Source organism: Curcuma longa, unplaced genomic scaffold (genome assembly GCF_044706935.1).
Source record: "Curcuma longa cultivar G26 ecotype Majalengka, Jawa Barat unplaced genomic scaffold, ITB_CL_G26_1.1 contig_18978, whole genome shotgun sequence".
NCBI lineage: Eukaryota > Viridiplantae > Streptophyta > Magnoliopsida > Zingiberales > Zingiberaceae > Curcuma > Curcuma longa.
In genome coordinates this window covers 1-8,997 of record NW_027430962.1, presented here as the reverse complement: position 1 = coordinate 8,997, position 8,997 = coordinate 1, and the positions used below count along the sequence as shown (strand labels likewise).

At 36.1% G+C, this 8,997-nt stretch overlaps 1 pseudogene; it reads right to left on the bottom strand.

Annotated features, from left to right (window-relative positions):
- Positions 1 to 103: 103 nt before the first annotated feature.
- LOC141816984 (protein DETOXIFICATION 10-like) lies at positions 104 to 8,122 on the bottom strand (annotated as a pseudogene).
- Positions 8,123 to 8,997: the final 875 nt, after the last annotated feature.

The following is an 8,997-nucleotide window of genomic DNA, read 5'->3' as shown; positions in this document are numbered from 1 at the left end:
TGGTGTCAAAATATAAGGCATCTTCTCCCTACAGCAATAGTAGCATGCCAAGGATATGATCAGAAAAGATCAAGGTGGAATTGCATTATAAAAGAGTAATTACCAGATAAGCGAAGGAACGTTTTGCTCCAGCCACATGTGGATAATCTTGTACCATAGGACCGGTTATGCAAAAAAAATACAAGTTAAAAGTAACTCATAAAATCATTAGAAGTAATAAAAAAAATGTTCATAAAACTAAATGTTAAACTTGAGTGAGAAAATAGGAAAACAAAGTTTAGATCATAGAAAACTGAGAAAAGAACAGGTTATTGTTGCATACTTATCATCATGAATAGGAACTCCCCATTCTTCATCATGGAAAGTGGCGTAACACGATTCTGTAGTAACGCAGAAAAAAGAGCCTCTACTTAGCTTTGTGTGACATAGAAATTAAATAAACTTTTACAAAATAACTGACAAATAGTATCAGCTGAGCAATAGATAGTAAAGATTATGACAGCAAGCAAGGATTAAAGCTTACATGAAAAACAACCTTAATAAATGAAAGAATAAATGTGGAGATAATACAGGACAAGAATTCACTAATTATTTTGGACACCATTGCGATCCCACAAATCGAACAGATTTTGTGAGAAAGTGAAATAAAGTGCAAAATGCCAATGGATTTAATAAAAATGGAAGTAATCAACTATTATAAATAACAGCTACTTAACACAAATACAATTTGGAACCAGAGAAAAAAAATTCTGCGGTTGGTCTTTTTCATAAAAGCATCCACTTACCTTTCATTTAAAAGGACTGTGATACTGAGTTGCAACAACAAAGCCCACCATAAGGCAAACAAAAAAAAAAGATAAACTGATACAAACGAACTGTCGAACCATAAGATTTTCCTCTGATTAGGTGTCTTTCCTTTTAATTTATTCTCTACTCTGGACAATCTACAAGCTGATATTTCTTAACATAATTTACTGATTGAACCAATATTTTTTAGTTGTGATCTACAAAGACATTCTTAACATACTATCAAAGCAAACACCTAAAGTGTGGTTCATACTATTAAAGCACACGCCTAAGGCGTGATTCTTTTCAATAAAAAGATTGGTGGTCCCAGATCAGTGACGATACCTTCACAAGGATGATATGGATTTTTCAACAAAGTAGGGTTTGATGGCAATGTAACCAATAAGTTTTTACCTCAAAAGATTAAAAAAAAAGCCAGATCCATCTTCACTAATTTAGTGTATGATGATAAAATCTTTGCTTCAAACAGAAACCATTCTGTTCTCACACTTTCAAAGTTCTTCACAAAAATTTCAGATTCAAGATAAAGAGTTAAGTTCCTTGTGAACCAATAAGCATCAAAATGATGTTGAGATAAGTAGATAAACCACATTTAAGTAAGAAGCACAACCCAATGTGTTCCCTATAGAACCCCTCATCAAATAATTCTTTGGATTTTAAACAATTCTAAATTAAACTTCTGCTACAAGGAAATTATAGTGATGGATCCTTAATCACAAAAGGAAACTCGATAAGCTACACTATCTGATGAGAGTGTTTAACTTAATATTAATAATTTTGAGACCCAAGTTGGACACCAAATTTTAGAAACATAGTTGCCAATAAAAATTGACAACACAATGTTTCTTCCATCTCCCAACTACAATGCAGGTAGCATTTTTTTAAAGAATGAATAATAGGATGAACTACATGGGAACCGATAATTCATTTGGAGAAAACCAAGTCAAACAAAGACGACCCATTGCTCCAGTGCCCTTTTGCCTTCTTACCGTATCTTAGCACACATTCTAATGCCTTCAGTTTCAAACATAAAGTGTTGTACAGTGTTGAAATACTTAGCCATGAAAAAACTCTATTATTCTACAAGGTGTTTCTTTGAAATTCCAGATAAAATTAACTGATTCTGACACCAAATTGGCTTGACAGAAATGCCGAGAAGTTTTCAATCCTCCTAAGAAAAAGGGAAAATATTCACAGTAATGAAAAAACTGATAATATAATTTTAATTCTAGGAGTGTTGCTACTCAGTATTAACTGAAAAGTGAAAAAATTTATCTCATGAAATAAGCAACAGAAAACCAAGGTGTTAGCATATTGAACATATCTAAGTAAGCAAAAATAGATCACCTGTAGTAGGCGTCACCCAAGCACACTTCCTCTTTCCCTGAAATAATTCTACTGGAGGAACATCCTTCTCCGCCTTAGACACAATCTTAATTGTTTTTTGATTACTCTGTCTCCTTTTGCCTGTCAAGCTTGTTCTGCCAATCCTTCCTGAGGAGGCTTGCCTACAAGACGAATCTGTGGAAGCATCAGAGGAGCAAGAACCACTCATCGACAGATTCGGTTGCAACAACAAATCATGCCTCCTAGACGCAGAGAGAGCGATTAAACTAGATCGAATGCGTGGGAGATCAGCAGCAGAACTTGCAGCTTTCTTCTTCTTCTCCGTACCTGGAACTTCTAAGCATTCTGTTTTATTCAAAGGCTTCGAAACTGGCTTCTGAGCAGCAGCCGGAGACTTGGCCTGGTTCCCGCCAGGCATTAGGACAGGTCTCGCCTCAGAATCAGCGGCATCGGAGGATAATAACTTCGGAGCTCCTGACATGTGTTATCCAATTTGTTTCTCAAATGAAACGCCTTGGATCCAACTTTGGCCAGACACAGTGATTCCCAGAGAAAAATCAAATCAAGGCTGCAATTTTCCACTCAAAATCTCAAGGTTGCTCGCCACCCATCGATCGAAGCCACCACTGAATCAAGGCCAAGGAAGCGCTTTAAAATTCCTTCTTTATTTAACAATCATCTTCATTAGCAAGGACTGCGACCCAAACTAGGGTTTTCGGGGCGGTTGCCTCCGACCTGAACACCAAAATTCACTGCGAAAATCGAAGACGCAGTATCAATCGACGCAACATTGTCGAAACAGACAAAACAGCACGCGCGCATCCACAGACGTCTCACGAGAAAACCAATATGGAACCCAGTATCTTTTAGATAGCCGACAAAATCCAGTGAATGCGCTCGAATCCTACTAGTTAAAGGGCATATGGAAGTTTAAAAACTCTGTTAGGCCGCACGAAGCTGCCGATCCGGCGATAGGGCGTCGAGAGAAGCCGGAGAAGAGACGCTGACAAGGAAGAAGACAAGGGCAGTGCAGACAGCGAGGCGTCGTCTAGGACGGCGGGCGCGATGGCGAGAGGAGCGACGGGGCGAGCAGGGGTCTGGGCCTCGCGATTTTGGGAACAGGGTGCGTCGCGAGCAGGATTTCTTCTTCCCAAAATCGCGACGATTGCCGGCAGCGTGCAAGCGATTTTGGGAATCTGAATCGGCGTGGAGAAGACGACGTGGAGCAGACGGCGGGGAGGAAGCTCGGATTGAGGCAGGGAGAACTCGAAAGCTCGAATTGGCCGCGCGATTTTGGCGTCGGGCGGGCTTTAGCTTCGTTTCCACCGTGGACAGTAGCGAACGAGAAATCCCAGCCACGTCAGATGTCGCGGACGAGAGCGGACGGGGAGGCGCGCAGCAGAGCAAAATTCTATATATATATATATATATAACCTAATTATTCAACTCAAAATTCTATCCAATTTCCTGCTCATCAATTCGACATCATATCGATGGACACTTAATTATATTAGAAAACTAAAGCTCTTGGCTAGTAAATATTCAGAGACCTCTCAAGACCGGCACTGGCCAAAGATCGATCGATCACATGAATTTTCCATATACATACATAAATACATACCTAATGACGACTGACTTACATGAGTCATCACTTATTATTCTTCCTCATCCTAATTATATATGACTCAGTAATTACGTGGTCAATACGTTAATAATTTATCATCTTCTTCCGTGGAAATATAATTAGAGTCATGGAAATTATTACGATCGATCGTTGCTTTATCTGCTGGTCATGATCAAACGACGGCGACAACATTATATTATATTGATGAGCAGACCATGCAAGTCAAGGACTCATAATGCAGGTAGCTATCTGAGGTGTGTATAGGTCACGGCAATGCAATGCACCACAATATATTTTTGATGGATTAATTGTTATTCTGCAGGCAATAACAATGGCGATGGCGATGGCGATGACAATGACAATGGCAAATGAAGACCGTGTCTGTCTGGTGGAGTGACTCCTACAATGGCAAATGAAGATCGTGTCTATCTGATGTAGTGACGTAGGAGTGACGTATGAAGATCAAATTTTAATGGATCATAATTTATTGATTTGGATATATATAATTAATGAAAATTCTTTTAAAGATTTTTATTTGATATCGGATAAAATCCATACTGTCCACTCTCGCACCCATTCAATACCATTTACCTTCTGTTTGAATGGGATGAGAGAAGGTTCATTAACGAAAGGGGAAGAGAAGGAAAGGAAGGAGAAGAGAAGTATTTATATTCTTTTTATTTGGGAGGAAAGAAAGGTTCATTAACGTAATATGTGCTATCTTATTTGAGAGGAAAGGAAATGGAATGAAGATTAAATATATAAAAGTATAAAAATATCTTTATTTTTTAAAATAAATCTATACATAAAAAATATATATATATAGTTCATGAGATCAACAAAAATTAATATTTATGATTTAAATAAATAAAAAAATTTAAAGAAATAATGAGTATACATATAATAAATATGTAAAATACAAAATCTGTATACTTTAGTACGATAAAGAATAAATTAATATTTTTACATATATTTTTTATAAAAATTTACTAATGTAAAATTTTAAAACTAATAAAAAATTTATTAATTATTCTCTTGAGTTTTATCATCCAAGAATCCAAAAATTTATTGATTATTAGCTTACCTCTATATTTTACTGTTTGTATTGTGGATTAGTTTAGTTGATGTTACTGTTTTCATTGTGGATTAGTTTAGTTGATACAGTATTGCCATATAGAGTGGTTTAAACCATTATAAAATCACGCTGTTGCATTGAATCCAAAAAACATATTCTTCTGTTAGTTGCTTGATATATAGATTCATCAATGAAATTAATAAATCTGTTAATTCTTGGTTGTAAGCGCGTGAATTTAATTAAATTACTCCATGACGGATAATTCGAAATCCTAATAAATGCCAATTCTATTCCAATCTTATTTTTAGCTAATTATTCCTAACTCAAGTTTATAAATTACATTGTAATCTTAATTTGTTCATTACATAACCCATATAGCCCCCCTCGACGTCACCATGTTGACAAAGCCCAAGTCTTTCGGTGGAACTTTAATTTCTCTTAGTGTAATGTTAGATCCTAAAAATTCATTGACGTAATTAACAGTGATGATATTTACAAACTTACAATAAAATATTATCTTTAAAATTTCACGGATCAAAAGTAAATATGAATTAATACATTATAAACTTGATATAATGTAGAATTTGAAGATTGAGCTGTGTCAGTAATTAGCTGAGAGTGGATGATCAAATTTTATATTATGTTGACTAGATTGATTCATCTTGATATATAACATATTTCTAACTCATTGTTGAATGAATATTTTCAACAATGAAGCATATGAATGAAGCATGTGAAGATGATACTTCACAATAAAATAGAGAATGAGGTTTAAAAAAATTATTTGACATTCTATATTAAGTGAAATTTAAATAAGGATATAGATGTAGATTAAATTTTCTATATCAAAATCCCACGGGCCGACATAATTTTATTATATATATAAAACTGCAAGAATCTGAGGGAATACTACAGAATCAAAATAAATATATATTCAATCAATACGATATATACTTAGTGAAATAGTAGCTCCAACATTAGACAAGCTAGACTTGTACGTACCAAAAGCCAACAAAGAAGAACATGAAGGCACAATGCAACTAGTGTTGAAACTGAGCGAAGGAGCATAGGCAAAATTAGACTGTAAGATTGAAGGAACTTCATTAGAGGGTATGAGTGATCGCGTAGGCGAATTAATATGATGATTTTCTCTTTTTTCTATTAAATATGTTTTAAACAAATTTAAATAATAATAATAATACTTATTAATTATATTCAATTTAATTATCAAAAGAATTTAATATTATAAATGGATATATGTAATTGATTAGTACTTAAAAGAGATATCTACATCAAATATAATAATACATTTGTAAGTGAGTTGAATTGAACAGATCAACTAAACTAAATGGATTAGTCATTTCATCACAAAACTCTTAAAGTTTTTTAGTATCATTAAGCATGAATTAAACAAAGTCAATTATTATCGCTTTCCTTTCCTTGAGATAATGAAGTATATTTGGGAAGCTATTTATTTCCCCTTCTATCAAGATTAAAATAAACTCTTTTAGATAAATTGAAAATTCTCCCAAAATGAGCCACAGAATAGCAAACAACTAATACTCTGAAGAATTCATATTCAACCAAACATTAGTTTTATGCTTTTATCATATGAAATATCAAAAAAATAATTTCTTTTTTTTCGAAGGACAAGAGGTAGAAATTTCGATATAGAAAAGATGATGGCTGCTTCATTTCAATTCAATACTCGCTCCCTTTCTATTTTTGTTTGAAAAATAAGATCATACAATAGCATCCTTTAGTTTAAGATATGACGCAATGTATCATTTGAAGAGTTTCAGATAGAACAATAAAGAACTTATGCGTTCCCAATTTGTGAAACTTGTTATCACCGCAAGGAGTATTGATTGTGTTGTGGAGCCACATACAATGCCCATCCAAAAGCCTTTCCCTCTCAAATGCAATGGAAAACCAAGTAAAATAGCCATAGGAATACCGACCAAATAGAATGCTCCAAGGTTCACATATATAAGCACCTAAATGCTGCCATCCACTCCTTCTAGCAACCCCTGATATGGTTTGGGTGCTTATTTATGATACGATATCTCGAGTAAAGTATAAACATATGGGATGATTATCCATAGTACTAGAAGAACAATTAGAGAACCTGAGAGAATCCCTTGTATGCTGTCTACTGTGAAACACACCATCGGGACCATCTCGTAGACATCGTTTACGACCTCTTCCTCATTGCTATATGCATAACCCAACACACGGCGCAGGGCTAAAAGAGTTGCAACCACAAGAGCAGCCTCTGAAACAGCGAATATCATGGATACAAGCACAGCTAGCTTAGCACCTTTAGGATTCGATGCTCCTAATTCATTCGAGACTCGAGTACTAGTTGAAAATGAACATGTTAAGGTGTATCTATGTGCAAGCAAATAAGCATTATGGTTTCAGAAATACCTTGCTGCACAACCAAACCCATATGGTATGCAATATAGTAGTGCAACACTGTTGAGGCTGTTCAAGAATGCCAAACTGAACAAGTTACCCGATCATGTATATATGCACAACAATCATTGTTTACTTGTGGGTTTTACTTACCAAATTGAGAGGACAGAAGTTTCGAGCTTTGGATAAGGCAAGAGACCAGAGAGCAAGATAAGCAGTTCGTAAGACCACCATTCAAGGCTGTGGTAAGGTTGAAACCACAAGTTAGAACTAATGAAAAGTAGTGGAATTGAAACATATCAATTACCATATCATCAATATAATGCTGATGGCACCGCTACTCGTAAGAACTCGTTAATGCCTTTAAATGCCTCCTTTGTGATTGGGGAGCGAGTTAATCTGCAGGAATCTGAGTACCTTATGTACAGAATCAGTGTAAGTACGTTCAACCAATACGATATGCTTAGTGAAACAGCAGCTCCAACTTCATACAAGCTTGACTTGTACACCAATAGCCAACAAAGAAGAACATGAAGGCACAGTGTTGAAACTGAGCTAAGGAGCATAGGAAAAATTAGGCTTTGAGATTGAAGGAACTTCATTAGGGGTTGAGTGATGGCGTAGGCGAAGAGGACAGGTATAATCCATGTAGCATATCGCTCGGCTTCTTGAGATATGGCAGGGTCTTGTCCTACTAATTGGAGAAGCTTGCCCATTGAGGCCCAAACAAGGGATATAGGGAGGCATACCATTAGAAGAGAAAATATGGCTCTGTAGGTATAGACACCTAATGAATGATACTGTTTTGCTCCATAGGCTTGTCCACAAAGAGTTTCCAGGCCACTCGCCATTCCATCCTGTTGGTCAATCGACAAATTGAAGCACTGAAGAAGTAGCAACCACAACAATCTAGTACTTGAAAGATCAACAAAACAAGTTTTCAAACAAGCAAAGTAGATCAAGTTTTGCTTCTATCTCTGGAGATGAAATCAAACGGGAGACAAAAAATTTCATCCATGTTCTGAAAGTCATAAGCATAGTAAGAGAAGGCCACTAACCATCAAGCTCTTTTTATGATTCACTCATCATCATCAAGTCATTTGTTTCACCTATTTATGATTAGATACATGAATTTTATTCCTCACTGATTCAATCAGTTGAATCATTTTCAACATCTGTTAAGAGTTTTCTTGGTTCTTCCTCTACCCTTCCATCTATCGAAACCTTCCACTATAATCATGCATGCTGGAATTTGATCGTGTAATCGTGTAGCCAACACAAACAAAACGAATATGCACCAACTACAACACTGTGTATCTCTATAGTGGCCATCGATAGGCATGGAATTACAATGGATACTGCCGACAAAGTTTGATTGAAGGTGTGTAGAAGGAAAAGCCAAATCGAATGCTTCTTCCTTCTAAAAACGTGTTCTCTTTACAGAGTGAGCGAGAACTTATTGACACCGCCGGTGAGACCAACCAAGAGATCACATCATCGAGGGGGTGAACTTACCCTACGCAACCAGAACCGGCCGTCGTTCTAGTCCTCCCTCGCCAAGGTCAGGTTTGTCTTCAAGGTGCTCCCTAGTGTCTGCAATTCGAGCATTATCTGGTTATATGTTGATTTTGGCGGATGTACACTTCCACGTTCGGTGAATTTTAGGGTTTCGTTCCTCTAGGTTTTCTGTTCGTTTAGCCCCTGATGAATAAATTCTGACTAAATC